Source organism: Podarcis muralis, chromosome W (assembly GCF_964188315.1).
Source record: "Podarcis muralis chromosome W, rPodMur119.hap1.1, whole genome shotgun sequence".
NCBI lineage: Eukaryota > Metazoa > Chordata > Lepidosauria > Squamata > Lacertidae > Podarcis > Podarcis muralis.
In genome coordinates, this window is record NC_135674.1 from 19,373,307 (window position 1) to 19,392,004 (window position 18,698).

Sequence of the window (18,698 nt, forward strand, 5' to 3'; positions counted from 1 at the left end):
TCGCTTTTCACATACCTCTCAAACGCAGTCTGTTGCAGCTTTACTCTCCTGTAGGTGCTGTGAATCTGGGTCCGAAACCTTGTTGTTGGGAAACTGCCAGGGAGATATAGTCCATCATGGCCCCAAGCCGGCTGCCGAACGTCCATCGATCTCCCGTAGCCAGGCAGATCCAGCAGTTAGCGACACAAAGCCTCAGAAATAGATTGCCACATTCCAGGCTTGTGCACACTGTTCTTTATCAGCAGAAACCACAGCCAGAAAGCTTGCACCGCAGAAGAGAGCATAATTTACAAACTTTATTTAGCGTTGAACAGAACAAAGAGAAAACATGACCGTTCTGAGTCAGTGACTCCGACCGACTGAAATCGAAAGGAAACAGCAAACATAAACATCCTCAACAGGAAATACGCAGACTCTGTGACTCACAAGCCTGCTCTCTCTTAAGGTGGAACGGAAATATCCTAACACTTTCCCCCCTAAATTATATTGAAAATAAATTCCTAAATATTTAAATTTATGTACTTGTTCGATTTTCGTGCCCTCCAGTTTCCATGAATAAAGTTTTCGACTCCTTAAAAATATCAGTACTTTGGACTTGGTGTGGTTGATAGACAGATGATTAGAATGGCAATATGTCGCAAAAATCTTTAGTGCCCTCCTTAAACCCACTCTGGAGTAAGAGAGTAGTACCGCATCATCTGCGTAGAGAAGTAAAGGACAGTGGTAATCTGCTATACGAGGGGAGTGGATAAATTTTTGTGAGACGGCTAATGGGTTCCTCATATCACTGATAAATAAGTTAAAAAGAAGAGGCGCTAAAATACAACCCTGGCGTACACCCTTATTTACTGGCACTGGGTTAGTCAGATCTCCAGCAGGGGATAATCTCACCCTGGCCACGGACCCGGCATGAAGTTGGGAGATAAGCCACAATAGCCTTCTATCTATTCCCCAACAGGCAAGTTTATCCCATAGTAATTTCCTCGGAATACTATCAAACGCAGCTTTCAGATCTATGAAAGCTGCGCAGAGTTGGCCCCGTCGAGGTGTCGAGTATTTCCGGGCTAAGTGATAAAGAATAATTGCCTGGTCTGTTGTGGATCGGTTTAATCTAAATCCAGCTTGCTCATGTCCAATCAGGTCAGCCTCAACTGACCACTTCATCAGCTTTGCCAGCAAAAAACGGGCATATATTTCCCCAATGGACGATAGCAGACTGATATTCCGATAATTCCCTGGGTCACCGGGAGGGCCTTTTTTGTAGATAGGAATTATAATGGCCTCCTTCCACGTTCCTGGTATTAAGCCCGTGGCATTTATTGTGTCGAACGTTTTAGCTAAAATCCCTGCCCACCATGCAGAATGAAGCTTTATAGCCTCAACAGGGACCAAATCTGGCCCAGGGGCCTTACCAGTTTTCAGCTCAGCTATCAATTCTAGGATTTCAGCAGGGTCGGTATTAGGCCAGACGGGAAGGGGATTAGAAGGTCTCCAATGAGTGGCTGGAGCTTCTGCCACTGAGAAATATTTTCTCAGGAACTGCTCCCATGTAGGGGCCGGGATCATCGTTAAGGGATATTTCGTGTTACTTCCCTTTATTAAGGACCAAAATGTCCGGGATTTATGAGATTTTGAGGCAGAAATTATAGTCTCCCAACGATTTAAGTGCCACTCCCGTTTGGCCGATTTCTGGGCCTGTTTGTATGCTTTTTTAGCCAGGGAATAAGATGGAGGTAAGGCCGGAGCGCCGGAAAGTTTATAGTCATTATATATGGTATGTAGATGGAGTCTGGCTAGTTTGCAAGCAGAGTTGAACCAAGGGGCGCCAAATTTAAAATAATCGTTTTTAGCTCCATAGGTTGTAGAAGTAAAAAAGCGAGTTAAAACGTCTATCAGGCGAGAAAAACAATTCATACAGGTAATAGGATCACGCGGGACTATTCTCCCTGGCAGTATCCCAACACTTTTCTGGATCTCTTGAAATGAGCAACAATCATCAGTCATAAATTGGCTGCTGCTCAATTGTTGTGTGGCAATACCCGCCCCCTCCCACAGATGGGTAAATAAAGACACGGACAACAGAATTTAGGTTAATGGGCGAAAAATGGCCACAACTTTATTGATTACAGGTAAGAGCGGTATTGGCCTTAGGCATTGGCCCTAACAGACTATCCGGTTCTAATTGGGAAGGGTTAAACACCAGCAGGGGGAGCCACCCGAGATGCACATCCGTAGGCGCTCCCTGAGGGGTTACCGCTCGGGAGCGCGCTTTAGGCCCTAGCCTCCATAGGTTTCGGACGAGGCGACGCCCCTCGGAGTCCTTTAACGAACCACCCTTCAAGGATTGGGGGAGGTGATGGCGTTCCTCCCCCCGACCTCAATTTGCATAACAATACCCCCGGCCAATGCCTAACCGCCACACGAGCCAGGCTCGCCGCCAATACCCTCAAACCTGTAACCAATCCCTGATTCCCTGAAAAATGTCTGCCAGCCAAATGTCATTACCTGCATCAGATAGATGCACGCCATCCCCGCGATAGAGTGTTTCCTTGCTGAACTGGATGCATGGGTGTTCGATAACCTGCCCACCCATCGCAGCCACTCTACGCGCCACCGAGCGCTCCAAGAGCCTCCTGGCTCTAGCCACCGCCACCGGCTTTGCGGCGTCCCGCCAACAGCGCCTCTCTAGCAAAGATGACCAGATTATTGTTATATTTGAATACAGGGCCCGCAACTCCTCCAGGTCGTTGAAAATGCTCCACATTAAATCCACCCCTTTCTTGTACGCCAGGTTGTTCTCGCCCAGTTGGATGACCAGCGCATCAGGTGGGCCTTCAGCTGCAATTCTTTTTGTCACTGCTGTGAGAAATTCCTCCCAACGCATTCCCCGCCGCGCAATCCAAGACACTTCAACCATCGGCGCCCCCTTCTGGGAATCTTCTGATTCACTGGAGAGACTTATGGAATCTCTCGGGTCACTGTCATTCTGCCCTCCGCTGCCCTCAGATTCTTCCCCTTCGCTCTCCATTTCCTCTCTCCCCTGCGCCTCTGCTCCTGAGCCCCTGACATCCATCCCCCCTCGAAGCCCCCCCTTCCCCCCTCCCCTTCTTCGGGTGCGGGTTCCGGGTGCTCCAGTGCTGTGGGGGTGAGTGCGGGGTACAGTTCTTCCCCCCTGGTGTGCAGCTCGCCAGCTGGATCCGGCCAGTCCGTGATGGGTTCGTCGACGTCGATCTCCTCTGCTTCTATCTCTCTGCAGCTGTGCTCGAACCCAGGATCCTCCCCCAACACGTCCATGTCCGTCTGTCCCCCTGTTGCCTCGGGCGATGCTGCGTGTAAGGGCCCCCTCAGCAGTTCCCTGCTCCACCCCACCTCCGGTTGATTGTCCCACCAATAAGAGCGGTCTGTGGCAAACCCCGAGAGTGATCCCTCCGGGGATCGTGTGTCTGGCGCCGGCTCCTCATCTGATGAGAACCCGTGGAACGTGCTGGCTGAGAGTGTGGGTGTGAAGAGCCAGTCGTCGAAATAATCTGCCGGCATAGGTCTGTGTGGGAATAGTGCATGGAACTCGTCTTTGAGGTAGTGCTCCTCCAAGGCATAGTCCGGTACCCACCTGTTGGCGCTGGCCGGGGTACCTTCCTCGGCGAGAAGATATTCAACTCCCTCTTCCCCCCATCTCGAGTCTAAAATCTCCGTGACCTCGTTGAGTGGTGCCACCCTCGGTGACCCCTCCCCTGTTGGTGATTTGCTGAGTGGGTCTGGTGCGGCCCTTGGGGTCTGAAACCTGTGGGGTTCCTTGTAGGGTGTGAGCACCGACCTATGAAAGACCGGGTGCATTCTGGAACCCTCCGGGAGTGTCAACCAGAAGGCCACTGGATTGATCTGCGCCTCGACTTGGTAAGGCCCTAGCTGCTTGTGTCTAAGCTTCTTCTTAGCTAACGTTCTGGCCGGCACTGCCTGAGCTGCTAACCATACCCAGTCCCCCACCTGGATGTCTTCCCCGACTCTCCTGTGCCTGTCTGCCTGCATTTTGTAGGCGTGTTTTGCTAGTTCTAAGTTCCTTCGGAGTTGCTCGTGGACCTCCTGCAACTCTGCTGCCAAGTGCTCTGCCCCCTGTGGCTCCCCCTCCCCCTTCGTCTCTAACCCCGGGAAGGTTCTGGGATGCCGCCCATTGTTGGCGAAGAACGGCGTCACCCCTGTCGACGTGTGCTTCGTGTTGTTGTAGGCAAACTCGGCCAGCGGTAGGTAGTCCACCCAGGTCGAGGGTTGTTGGTTCGCGTAGCATCGCAGGTACTGCTGCATGATGGCGTTGACCCTCTCTGCTTGTCCGTTGGTCTGCAGGTGTCGTGCCGACGCTAAGTTGATCTTGACGTTCAGGATGCCCAGCAGCTTCTGCCAGAAACTCGAGACGAATTGGCGACCTCGGTCGGATGGATAGACCTCGGCAAGCCGTGAACTCTGAACACGTGGTCTATGAACAGCTTGGCGGTTTGTTCCGCCGTGGCCACCTTCGCGCAAGGAATGAAGTGCGCCATCTTGGTGAACAGGTCTACGACCACGAGTACCGCTGTTTTGCCTCTCGAGCTGGGCAGATCTGTGACAAAGTCAAGGGCTACTCTCTCCCACGGTTCAAACGGCGTCTGTAGCGGTTCCAGCAGTCCCGCCGGCGCCCTGTGTACTGGTTTGGCCCTTTGGCATGTGTCACACCGAGCGACGTAATCCTCGACTTCACCCCTCATCTTGGGCCACCAAAAGTCTCTGGCTACTAATTCCGCTGTCTTGTCCTTGCCGAAGTGCCCAGCGCTGGGCGCGTCGTGTAACTGCTGCAGGACTTTCGCGCGGATGTCGTCCCCCGGCACGTAGAGAGCCCCTTTGCGGAGGAGTAGTCCGTCGCGTATCTGGAACTCTCCGTCCTTCGCTGTGCCTCTTTGCACCTCCTCCATCTTGGATCGTGCGAACGAGTCCGTCTGCAGCGCGCGACGCACCACGTCCAGGTCCACTGTGGCTGAAGCGCACGCCCACGCTTTCGGTGCGAAAATGTGCTTGGCCGCCACCGGTGCAGCTTCCTCGAGATACTGCGGTTTCCTGGATAGTGCATCCGCCATGACGTTGCTGTCTCCCGGGATGTATTCTATCCGGAAGTCGAAATCCGCAAAGAACTCCGCCCAGCGGATGTGCCTCTGGTTCAGGAACCGCGCCGTGCGCCAGTACTCCAGGTTCTTATGGTCCGTGCGGACCTGCACTGTGTGTCTGGCTCCGATGAGGAAGTGCCGCCATGCTTTGAAGTCTGCATGAATGGCCAGCAACTCCCTGTCCCAGATGGTGTAGTTCTGTTCCGACTTGCTAAGTTTCCTGGAGTAGAATGCGCACGGCCTCCAATCCCCTTGCGGGTCTTGCTGCAACAGGACCGCTCCCACTGCTCTGTCCGAGGCGTCCGTTTCAACCCGCATTGGTTTGCTGGGGTTTACGTGCAGCAGCTGTTCTTCGGACGCGAAGAGATGCTTGAGTTTCCGAAAGGACTGCTCCGCCTGGTCCGTCCAGGTGAACTTCTTCTTCTTGGAGCTGAGGGTGTCCGTGATGGCCGCCGTTTCCATCGCGAACCCTTTGATGAACTTGCGATAGAAGTTGGCGAAGCCGTCGAACTTCTGGACCTCCTTCCTATTGCGCGGGCTCTTCCAGTCCAACACCGAGCGGACCTTGGCGCTGTCCATGGCGAGCCCCTTGTCGGACAGCTTGTAGCCCAGGAAATCCACCTCTGTCATGTCGAACTGGCACTTCTCCAGCTTGGCGTAAAGTCTGTGCTCCCGTAGTCTCTGCAGGACCTCCTTGACGTCTCCCTCGTGAGCCTCCTGCGATTCCGAGAAGATCAGGATGTCGTCCAGGAAGCAGACGCACTTCTTGTGGAGGAGTCCCGCTAACACGTGGTGCATAAAAGCTTGGAAGCAGTGGGAGCCGTTTTGGAGACCAAATGGCATAACTCGATATTCATAGGTGCCTAAAGGTGTAAACATGGCCGTCTTCCACTCATCGCCTTCCCTCATGCGTATAAGGTTGTACGCTCCTCGTAAATCCAACTTGGTGAAGATCCTTCCCTTCCTCACCGTCGCGAGCAGGTCGTCGATCTTGGGCATGGGGAAAGCTGTGGGCTTTGTCTTGGAATTTATGATCCTGTAATCAACTATCAGCCTTTTTTGGGGCGTGTCCTTTTTCTTAACGAAAAACACGGGACTGCCCCCCACTGCTTTGGATTCTTGGATGAATCCCCGCTTCAGGTTGTGATCTATGAACTCCCTGAGTTCTTGCAGTTCGTCTTTGGACATGGAATACAGTTTTCCAGTAGGCAGCGTCGCCCCCGGCAGGAGGTCAATCTTGCAGTCGTAGGGCCTGTGGGGCGGCAGCTTGTCCGCTTCCTTCTCGCAGAAGACCTCCAAAAACGCCTTGTACTTGTTCGGTACTGCTTGGACCATGCCTAGGTGTAACTGTGGTGGATCCTCTTGTCCCTCCTCCTCTTGGCTGGTCCGGATGCAGTGTTCCGCGCAGTAGGAGGAGCCGAAGGTCAATTGACGCTGGTACCATGCCAATGCCGGGCTGTGCCTATCCAGCCAACTCATGCCCAACACTATGGGTGTGTCCGACAGGTGGGTGACGTTGAAGCTTATGACTTCGCGGTGATTTCCAATTTGCATCACCATAGGGGGTGTTTGTTGTGCCACCTGTCCTCCCAGTAGCTCCCTGCCATCGACCGTGACTACGTTTAGGGGCATCGTGGCTGGTAGGAGCGCTATGCGATGTTGCCTGATAAAGTCCACTCCTACAAAGTCTGCGTTACTGCCAGAGTCAATGGTAATAGGAACTTCCAGGGTGAGTCCATTTGGCAGTTGGAGCGATGCGGTGAGTTGCACCACTGGTTTGGGTGGGAGGGGATCTGTGGGCTGTAAAATCTCTGGGGACTGCTTCACTGACTTGCCTGGCTGGGCCCCAGCGCCTCTCCCTCCAACCAGGCTTCGTCGTTTCCCTGTAGCTGTTCCTCCTGCTGATCTGCTCCCCTTACTGTTGCTGAGGCTGCAGTGTGCTTCTGGATCCTCTGGGGACAGTCTTTGGCCATGTGCTGCGCACTGTCACAGATGTAGCACTTCCTGTTCCCTCTAGGAGCCTTCGCCTTGACTGCTCCTGGTGTTTGGGCTCTGGTTGCTGTCTGAGCCCTAGCACCCCCTATCTCCATTGGTTCTTCTCCCCTCCCCAATGGAGGCGTGGATTCCGCGCGTCCCGTCTCTCTGGGTAGGAAAGGAGTTGTCCTGGCTTGTGTGCGCCCTAAACTTCCCTCATTCCTGCTCCAAGAGCGTTCTTCCAGGCGCACGCCTACCGCCAGGGCTCTCTGTATGACTTCCGTGGTGCTGGTGGGTCTCTCCCCCCTTGCCAGCTCATCTTTCACGGACCCATTTAGTCCTTCCCAGAACAGATCCCTTACGGCAGCGGAGTTCTTTTCCCAACCGAGCACATTTACCAACGCAAAAAAGCGGGAGTGATATTGTCTTACAGTGCCTTTGCCCTGCTTCAGCCCATGCATTTCCCTCCTGGCTACATCCACATCTACCGTCAATTTAAAACAAGCGTCCATAGCTTTGAGAAATGCGTCTGAATCATTGAGGGCGGGGTCATTTTCGCGCCATAAAGTGCGCAGCCACGATTTAGCTTCCCCATGCAGATGAGTTATTATGAAGCCTACTTTCTCCTCCTCATCCCTAAAGTCTTTCCGACGCAATTTGAGCGCGAAAACTATGTCTGCTCTGAAGTTAGGATACTGCTGCAGGTTCCCGTCAAAATGGGCTACGATGCTGCCCCCCCTCTTCCCGAGGCCAACTCCCTCCAGTTTGTGTCCTGGCAGCCCCTCCTTGCCCAATTTTTCCCACCTGGTCCGCAGATCCTCGCAGAGCGCTACTGCTTCTTCCTCTCTTTTTCTGGAAACTTGCACTTCTGCGTAAAGTGTCGTGACTGCTTGTTCCAGCTCTTTCACCTTCTCCTCTGTAGTCATCTTTGCCTCTCTTCGTGAGCTCGCAAAACACCAAGTTTTGCCCCTCGCTGCGCCAACTCGCGCTGCGAGGGTTCAATCAAGAGACGGAGCTTACTGTCAGAGCTGCCTCAGGTCCCAGCTCACAGAGGACCAACGCCAGTCCGTTGTTATATAAAATAGTCTTTATTGAAGCTCAGTTTCTCTTTTACAGCCACGGCGCGCAGCTCTACGTCTTAAACCCTAGACTGCCGAAGCTCCGTCTGAGTCTCCTCCCCCCAGACACCAGTTTAAGACCCTAGCCTTGCTCCACCTCTTCCTCTGCTCCCTCCTCCTCTGGGTCCGCTTGTCCGCCGAGGTCCTGCCCTTCCTAGACTCTTCTGACGCTGAGTCCCCTGAGTCTTCCCCCTCCCTCCGGCGAGCTTTAGGACCTGGTTCCCAATCCGGGTTTTCTGCTGTCCCGCGCGCCTGTACATTTGAACTTGGCGTGCGCGCCCAGCCTGCCACCTTCCTTCTGACAGTTATACTGCTCCTGTCGCTGCTTCCCTCTTCGGGGATGCTAGCTGGGCCTGACTCCTCCTCCCTGCTTGCCGGAGGAGACGCTGACTCTGACCTATGGGGCTCTTCCCCCCCACTACGCTCTGGTGGGGAAGCTGGTCCTGATTTCCAGCTACTGCTTTGGGAGTCTCCGCTGGCCCCCTGCTTCTGGTGTGTCCCCCCTGGGACCCCCCTTGCCCTGGCCATCGGCGCCCCCTTCTGGGAATCTTCTGATTCACTGGAGAGGCTTATGGAATCTCTCGGGTCACTGTCATTCTGCCCTCCGCTGCCCTCAGATTCTTCCCCTTCGCTCTCCATTTCCTCTCTCCCCTGCGCCTCTGCTCCTGAGCCCCTGACACACGCCTAAAGGGAGGGTGGGTGGGAAACCGCGGCTGCAGCGAGGAGAGAAAAGGGGCGAGCCCAGGCTATCCTGACCTTAAGTGCCCTCCGGAAGATCCGCCCCCGACGCCGCCCCATTGGCTGGCGCCGTCACTGAATAATAATGAGTTCCTGAGTCCCGCGGGGCTGGAGCTAGCCCCGCGAGAATGTGTGTGGGGTCGTGAGCCCCGCAACCCCCCCTCCTGAGATCGGGAGTGGCTTTGCGTGGCAATACCCGCCCCCTCCCACAGATGGGTAAATAAAGACACGGACAACAGAATTTAGGTTAATGGGCGAAAAATGGCCACAACTTTATTGATTACAGGTAAGAGCGGTATTGGCCTTAGGCATTGGCCCTAACAGACTATCCGGTTCTAATTGGGAAGGGTTAAACACCAGCAGGGGGAGCCACCCGAGATGCACATCCGTAGGCGCTCCCCGAGGGGTTACTGCTCGGGAGCGCGCTTTAGGCCCTAGCCTCCATAGGTTTCGGACGAGGCGACGCCCCTCGGAGTCCTTTAACGAACCAGCCTTCAAGGATTGGGGGAGGTGATGGCGTTCCTCCCCCCGACCTCAATTTGCATAACAATACCCCCGGCCAATGCCTAACCGCCACACGAGCCAGGCTCGCCGCCAATACCCTCAAACCTGTAACCAATCCCTGATTCCCTGAAAAATGTCTGCCAGCCAAATGTCATTACCTGCATCAGATAGATGCACGCCATCCCCGCGATAGAGTGTTTCCTTGCTGAACTGGATGCATGGGTGTTCGATAACCCGCCCACCCATCGCAGCCACTCTACGCGCCACCGAGCGCTCCAAGAGCCTCCTGGCTCTAGCCACCGCCACCGGCTTTGCGGCGTCCCGCCAACAGCGCCTCTCTAGCAAAGATGACCAGATTATTGTTATATTTGAATACAGGGCCCGCAACTCCTCCAGGTCGTTCAAAATGCTCCACATTAAATCCACCCCTTTCTTGTACGCCAGGTCGTTCTCGCCCAGTTGGATGACCAGCGCATCAGGTGGGCCTTCAGCTGCAATTCTTTTTGTCACTGCTGGGAGAAATTCCTCCCAACGCATTCCCCGCCGCGCAATCCAAGACACTTCAACATTGCTAGGGAGTTGCAGGTCATCCTGCCAGCCCCTGGTAACTGCACGCAGTCTCGCCCAGTGTACAATACTGTGGCCAATGATCCAGAGACGCACCACCCCGGTACCTGAAATAGAAGAGTAAAAAAAAAAAAAAGACCGGGTCAGGGGGGCCGATGAGGGAAGGGTAATTAACGTGGTTTACAGATGTATCCCATGTATGCGTTAGACTTCCACCGCCCCATGTCCTTTATCCTCTCAGCCGGTAAACCCATGTGAACAGTGGTAGTCGCAGCTCCAATGTGGAAGGAGTGTGCGGCATACTCCTCAGGCGGAAGACCAATGGCCGTGATTGCTTTGCGCATAACCCTCATGAACTGATGTTTTGACAGATGCGCACCATCAGCATGTATGAAGAAAGAACCACATGCCTTTGGCCTTAAGCTCAGAAACTTCCGAGCATCCTTTACTGGGCAAGGGCCGGCCTTTTGAGTAGCTTGTAGACGGATTAGCGCCCCTCTACCAAGCTGGTCAGTCTTCGAGCTGCGGATTTTCAATATTACCTCTGAGCCTGACAAGGTTACATCTTCCAACCGAAGCCCCCTGTTGCAACTATATGGTTGGTCATCACAGACCACCTCCCCTATGCGCAAGGCCCCGAAGAAGGCGAAGGAAAATGCTGAGGAAAACAACCTGGCTTCGTATTTGGACCAACAGATTACCCTGAGCTTCCTATGTATTTGCGTTAATATGTCAAAAGTTATGGGCTTCCTGCTATCGAAGCTGGGAGGCCGAGACCTGCGCCAACCCTCCAGCATTTTCCGCACCACGAAGTGTGCACAAAGATCGGCTGAGAACAGGGCTTTGGAGAAGAACGATATTGCCGCTGAATGTATATTGAGGGTTTTGGGGGCCCGACCCAAGTCGTGGAGGCGAACTAGATACTCAATGACCTCCGACTCGGATGGGGGCCTGCCAGGTCTAAAGCGCTCTTTTTTCTGGCGAAAGGATGTGAAATCTAACCACGCCTTGTTATATGATCTTAAAGTTGAGGGTGCCACTGCTGCCAATACTCCCTTTATAGCTTCTCGTTGCCAATACTCCAGAGGTGCTCCGGAAACGGTTGCGGCAGCTGCTGCGCATCCGGCGCCAATGAGCGAAAGCGATCCATCTGAAATCGAGACAGAGCACCCGCAATGTTGTTATCGACACCCGGTACAAATCTGGCAGAGGCATATAGGTTTAGCCGGAGGCAAGAAAGGACAAAATACCGCAGCAGTGACACTACTCTAGGGGAATGTGAAGATTGCTTATTTAAAACCGACACCACTGCTTGGTTGTCTGTCCAAAAGCAGACCCTATGGTCTTTAAATTGCTCCGCCCAGATGTGGATTGCAACTACAATAGGGAAGAATTCCAAGAATGTTAAATCTCGTAGTATGGGTTTTCCCTGCTAGGATAAGGGCCACCGTTGAGCACACCACTGACCTCTGAAGTAAACACCAAAACCCAAGGAACCTGCTGCGTCCGAATGCACCTGGAAATCCGCTAGTAGGGCCATGCTATCTTGCCAAAGTGAAATCCCGTTGTAGCCGTCTAAGAATTGCAGCCAGACCTGGAGATCCGCTTTTACCGCCTTTGATAGGCAGACCCTATGGTGTGGCGACCTTAGACCTGCTGATAGCTTCGCCAACCGACCACAAAAGGGGTGACCGGGGGACACCACGCGGCAAGCAAAGTTGAGGTGACCCAAGAGTGATTGAATTTGTTTAAGGGTGATCTTCCTCAGGGGCAATATCTGGGAAATAAGCTCCTTTAGGGCCACCAGCTTCTCGGAGGGTAGGCGAGAAGTTTGGGCCATTGTGTCAAGTTCAATGCCCAGATAGGTCATCGTGGTGACGGGGCCCTCCGTCTTCTCATATGCTAAAGGGACACCCAGCTCCTCGGCCAAGGCCTTGAAGGCTTGCAGCAGGGCCTTGCAGTCATTTGCATTACTTGCCACCAAAATAAAATCATCCAAATAATGCCCCACCCCTCCAGAGCCGGTTTTGAACTTCAGTGCCCATTCCAGGAAGGTGCTAAAAGTCTCAAAAGCGGCGCAAGCGATCGAGCACCCCATAGGCATCGCTTTATCGATGAAATAGGCGCCCTGGAATTTAAAGCCTAACCATCGGTAGTCCTCTGGGTGGACAGGGAGAAGGCGGAATGCTGATTCGATGTCGCATTTTGCCATAAAGGCGCCCCTCCCAAAACTCCGGACCAACCTCACCGCTTGGTCGAAAGAAGCATACTTCACCGTGCACATTTCCTGAGGGATAGCATCATTGACTGAAGAACCCTTGGGGTAAGAAAGGTTGTGTATCATCCGGAATTCCCCAGGGGCCTTTTTTGGGACAATGCCCAACGGTGAAATATGTAGCTGATCAATGGGAGGCACAGGGAAAGGTCCAGCGACCCTCCCCGCTACAATTTCTTTCTGGATCTTTTTCATAGCGATGTCGGGTCTCTCTAATACTGATTTCTGATTGGGAGGGCAATTGGAACTGGGGGTGGAGAGAACTGGAATTCTGAACCCTTGTGAAAACCCCTCCCCCAACAAAAGGGCAGCTTGTCTATTAGGATACAGGTTTAACAGTGTTCTAAGGGGTTGAAGCTTAATCGGGGAGAAAGCTAAGTCGAGGGACAAGTTAGTAGCGATTCCCTGTTGATCCCTGGGCAGGTCCTGCAGCACTGGAGGGGGCACCCCGGTTTCCCTGGTGGAGGTGACCCCTGCCCCCCCAAAAGGGCTGTTGCTTACCCTTGAAGCAGTTGATGGCCGGGTGGCTGCCTAAACATTTATCGCATTCGTGCAAGTACCTACAGGAGGTGCGCTGGCAGGCTCCTCTATTGAAGTCCCAGCATTGCCTACGACGCTTAGCGTCTACCTTACCGGGTTTTGCTTGGTCACTAGGTTTCTTTTCGATGTTAGGCCCCACATGCTCCATCCAGTAGTTGTTATCCCTCTGATCCCAGCACGTTGAGGACAAAAGGGAGGCGTTCCTACGAAAATCCTCATCGTACGATATCGCGGCCTCATCTCCAGCTAATTCACGCGCCCTTCTCACATGAGCCAGATAAGATGCAAGGTGCAACCCACGTTTTGGATAACATCCCGAAACTATCCCCATGAAAACCTGGTAGCCGTTAAGCCAGTTCTCAAATGTGCGCTCCGCCCGCGGAGTCCTGTATCTTTTCTTACCATAATACCTCCTTTTCCCCCCTTTGCCCTTCATTTGAGCCGGCGGCAGCAACGTAAACATATCTACGTAATCCCCGTTCAGAATCTTATCCCTTTTCCTCTTAGAGAGGTGATTACCCAAGATAAAGTCAGTCGAAGAATGAGTTGAAACTTTTACATCTTCAACTAGCGCCCCGTCTTTCCATTCCAGGGTCCCGTTAAAAGTTTTTTGATGCGAATTGGCCCGCCTCTCGTGGACCCACAAGGGGACACCTGTCTCTTCACCCTCCCCCCAATAAGACTCCATGGGTGCATCACTATCACCCTCAGAAGATGACGTACCTGTCTCTCCCTCGGAGTCAGATGGGTCCCTTCTCCTGCTCTTCTTGGACACATGCTTCCTCTTCGCCTTCCTCTTTCCTCCTTGGGAGTTACCATCTTGCGGGGCTGGGTCCTTGGAAGTTGACGCTACCTGCTGGGGTGGCAACTCGTCCTCTGAAGAAGACCCTTCAGACGGGCTGTGCTGAGCTGGAGTCTCCTGAAAAACACTAGGAACCCCGATTTCCCCCTGGCTTGCGTTAGATGGGTTGGCCCGTGATGGTCTGGCCTTCGAAGTGCCGGCCTTGGGCTTCTGCGCACCGGCCTTGGCCTTCTGAGTCGCAAACTTAGACCTCTGCGTGCGTGCGGTTTGCAAACGTGTCTGGGGACGATTTATGCCTTGCTGTGCCGAGCTAGACCTAACTGACGAGGGACCTGCCTGGCCCTGTTGGCTGGGGGGGGGGTGTCAGGTATACAGTCTTGAGAAACCTCTACTATGGTAGCCGTTGAGGTGGCAGGAGGGTTGCATTGCGCATAAAATGATTCTAGCACGGAGAACAGTTGGGCTAGAGCTTGAGGATTGCAGGGCGCAGCAGGGACTAGAGCACCACTCGACTGGGGAGTTCGCGCATTGCCCCTGTTCGCCATCTCAGCGACCGGAATCCGTGTAAATGTATGGATGCCCAAAACAAAAGGGGTGGTCTAAATAGAGTCTATTTATACACACAAAACAGGGGGGTCTAAATAGGGTCTCTTGAACCTTTATTTAATTTGTTTACTCAACTGATCATATAAGAACTAATTCAAAACCCCTTATGCATACACAGTGGAAGTGAGGAACAGGTTTAAAGATTTAGATTTGGTGGACAGAGTGCACAGAGAACTATGGATGGAAATACTCTACTAGACGTATATCTATATATTTTGTTTTATTTTAATTTTATGTTATGTTATTTTATTTTTTGTTTAAATTTTTTTAAAGTATTTATTTATTTATTTTTATTTTTATTATAATTTATTTACTAAATCTAGATATATATTAGTGTGTGTGTGTGTGTGTGTGTGTGTGTGTGTGTGTGTATAATTTAATTCCTATCTATTTATTTATTTCTTATTTTTATTCACTGATTAGCTAATTTTGTCTAAAAGATGCTAGAAAGGTCGAAATGACAGCGAAAGGTCAGCCTATAGCGAAGCCAGCAGAGGCTGTGCCTACCGGAATAATTTTACTTTTATAAAAGAACGCTATAGTTATAGTTATGTGGCCCTCGCGCGCCACACCTAAAATGGCTGCTGGGGCTTCGCGCCACACCTAAAATGGCCGCCGGGGCTTCGCGCCACACCTAAAATGGCCGCTGGGACTTCGCGCCACACCTAAAATGGCCGCCGGGACTTCGCGCCACACCTAAAATGGCCGCCGGGGCTTCAACACGTGGACCTTACCAAAATGGCGGCCGCTATCAGCCTTTCCCCCTTATTCTCTGCCCTTACCTAATCCCTTAACATAAATGGCGGCCGCGGCTTCTAAACACACACCTAAGAAGGCGGGGGCATTCTTCCGGTTCCGGTCGCGGACGGTGAGGGAGCGCAGAAAGCCACGCCAAGGCTTTCTGAACAGCACGGAGATTTGGGGGTGACGTAAGGGCACTGCGCCCCCCAAAAAGTAAAAGCCCAGGGGGGAGAACCCCTGGGGGAAGGTTTCCCGGCAGCGTGGAAGCGGCGCTTCGCTCCTGCGGCTTCCCCCCCTTGCGGGGAGGAAGCTCAGGGCGGTGTCGCAAGCGCAAAGAGGGAGAGCCCGTCTCCGAGCTGCGATGCCTCAACGCTCCTACCGAGAAGGCGACGGACCTCCACAGATATAAATGGACACCTCCTCGTGAATAGTTTCAAGAGAAAAACAACACGGAAGAGAAAGACCACAGAGGGGTGAGTCCTGGTGGCAACAGGTTTTATGTATGGAAGCCGCCTGGCGGAGAGCGACATGGTGCAGGCTTTGAAACCGCAGGCAGCTGGAGAAGGGGAGTAATGCGTACCGGCCGAGCTGCGCATGTACAGAACAAGGAGAGATAATTCTGGCAAACTAAATGGACTTTTAGATATAAAGTTTTAAAGAGCTGCTTGCCTGAGGTGGATTAAGTTGGACTCTGAGTTGCAGAGAAATCGGTGGAGACCTATGTTGGGATTTATACTTGGACTCCCATCCGGGATTATTGCCTAGTTTTTAGGGGTTCTTTTTTGTTTTGTTCTTTTTGTTTTTTGACTGCATATCTACTATTTGGTTATATTTACTACTTCCACCCTCTGGAGTTCTGGAATTCGGACCTTGTACGTGCTACCTTTGCCCTCTGGAGGATCTTGGGTTTAGTAAACTTGAGGATAACGGACTTTTTGTGGGGTTTTTTCTTCTTTCTTTCCTGCCCGGTTCCGGAAATTAAAAACAGTTTAACTAACGTCCTGACTGGATTAGCCCGAATGGGGGCAAGAAGAATACAAATTGATAACTAATTCTTTACAATCTACAGTGGAGGACGTGGCTGCTCTTCTGAGCTCCAACAAGCGTACGTAGCAGCAAACGACAGAGACATTGACAGTACAGGAGGAACAAAAAGGGAGTAAAATCTTTCTAAGAATTCCAGAAGGTTTGAACACGGTGAGACTATACAAGAGTGCTGCGTAAACGGAGTTAAAAGACAGACAATTATCTGCAGCACTCTTGCTCACCCCCCTTATTTACAGCGGTCTTAATTGTGTATTATTTAACATCCCCCCCCCTTTCTCCCCCGCCTCTCCTCATTTGATTTTGTACTCTTATAGTCACATCTGCATACTACCCCTCAAAACCTCCCTATAAGGTCTACATAGCTACGGTTTTTTTTGTTATTTTTGCCCCCCCCTTCCCTACCTCCCTGCTTCTTCCCCTTCCCTCTTCTCCTTTTCTTACTAGTCTCATCTCCTCGCTAGCCCAAAATTCACTTACCCCTCCAACAACCCAACAAATAGAAGGGTAATTAATGTGTTAGTTCGCTGAGTCTGGGATTGTGGAGGAAGAAGAAGAAGAATAAGACCGGGGAACTAAGATAGGGACCCCTCATTGGGCCGAAAGAGACGTGGTTTCCAATGTAATTGGAATATCCATAATATAATTGGAATATCCTAAGCCTTAATTGGGATAATTGCTTAAAACTGACTGGAATCGATCCTTCTATCTGGAACGTATCCTGGAACTACACCCCCCGCTACCCGGGAGTGGGAATAAGGAGACTGTGAGATTGTGAGCCCTCTAGGGGAGAGATCTAGCATTGAAAGAACATAACGGAGAACTAGGAACAAAATGTATGGGAAGAATGGGAAAAGGGGAGGGGGGACACCAGGTGAAAGGAAAGTATCCAGACAGGAAGAAATTAAAGATTTAGATTTTCTGTGGCTAAAAATTAAAGAAGAATTTAAACAGAATGAAAGTCACTTAGAAAACAAACTAGAGGAAATGCAGGAGATGATAGATAGGAGAATAGAAGGAGCAATAGGAGAGCTCTCTAACAAAATTCAGGAGTTGTCGGTCAAAGCAAAGACATTTGAGGAATCTAATAAAAGAATCCAAAAAGATATGAGAGAACAGAAAAAAGAGACAGAAAAGGTGAGGGAGGAGATGAGAGAGGTTAAAAAAACGCAGGAACAGATTTGGGACAATATTGCGATGACAGAAATGCGACAGAGACAAATGCATCTAAAATTTAGAGGTATAGAAGAGGAAACGAAAGAGAATATCAAGGAGAAAATAACTAAGGAACTAGCAAAATGGTTAGAGGTGAAGGAGGAGGAAGTCGCATATACGATAGAAAACGCCTTTAGAATCAAAATGAGAACACAACAAAACAGGACTAGGAGACCCATTGGGGACTGCTTAGTAGTGTTTAACTCAATAGGAATGAGGAATTTGATACTCAAAACGAGCTATCATAAAAAATTAATAATAGGCGGTAGACCAATAATTGTCCTCAAGGAGATTCCGGTCAGATTGCTACGCAAAAGGGAGGGATACAGACAAATAACAGGCGCTTTGAGAAGAAATAATATACGGTTTAGATGGGAATTTCCCGAAGGGATTGATTTTTTCTTTAAGGATAAGAGATTTAAACTGACCAGCCCATTAGAGGTAGAAAAGTTTTTGAGAAAGTATGAGAGGGACCTTGGCAAAACAGAGGATAGAGCAACAGATAGAAGGGGGGTGGGGGGTGGGGGGGACGTGGAGGGGGGAGGGGAAGGGATGCGGGGGAGGGGGGAGAGGGGTGGGGAGGTAGAGGAAGAAGAGGAGGCCGCGGAAGGGGAGGAGACAGAGGAAGAGGAAGAGAAAGGGAATTGAAAGTTAGATATACTTGATATCCAGTCTTAGTAATGTCTTTAACTTTTCTATCTTGGAATGTTAATGGTCTAAATGAAAGATTAAAAAGGAATAAAATAGAGAAAGTTTTGAGAAATAAAAACTGTGACGTGATTTGCTGCCAAGAGACTCACGTAGCCAAAAAACACAAACATATATTGGTTAATAAAAGGTTGGGAACAGAATTTATTAACTCAGACGAGAATAAAAAAAGGGGGCTGGTGATCTACGCTAAAGAGAAGCTAGAACCCAAAATAATCTGCAAAGATGAGGGGGGGAGGATCCTGGGGATTCAAATCACTTACCAAGGTGAAAAATTGAATGTAGTATCAGTTTATGCCCCTAACACAAACAAAACCGAGTTTTTTAAAAAACTGGAACAAGTACTATTAGAACTAGAAAATTACAATTTAATCTTACTAGGTGACCTAAACGGAGTCCCCGAACCCGAGTTAGACAGAAGTGAAAAAAGAAGGAAAAGGAAACATGGGAAACTTCCAAAAACCTTCAAGGACCTACAAGAAAATCTGGACCTGATTGACATATGGAGGTTTAAAAACCCAACAGGAAAACAGTTTACGCACTTCTCTGGGGTACATCAAAGTTGGGGCAGAATAGATCAGATATGGGTCTCCAGAGAGCTTTCGATAAGATCAGCGAAGTGTGAGATAGAGCCTAGAACACTCTCGGACCACAGTGCAATCTCCCTGGAAATAAAGTGTAAGCCTTTAGGAACATATAGATGGAGAATGAACGATTACTTAATGGAATATGACGAG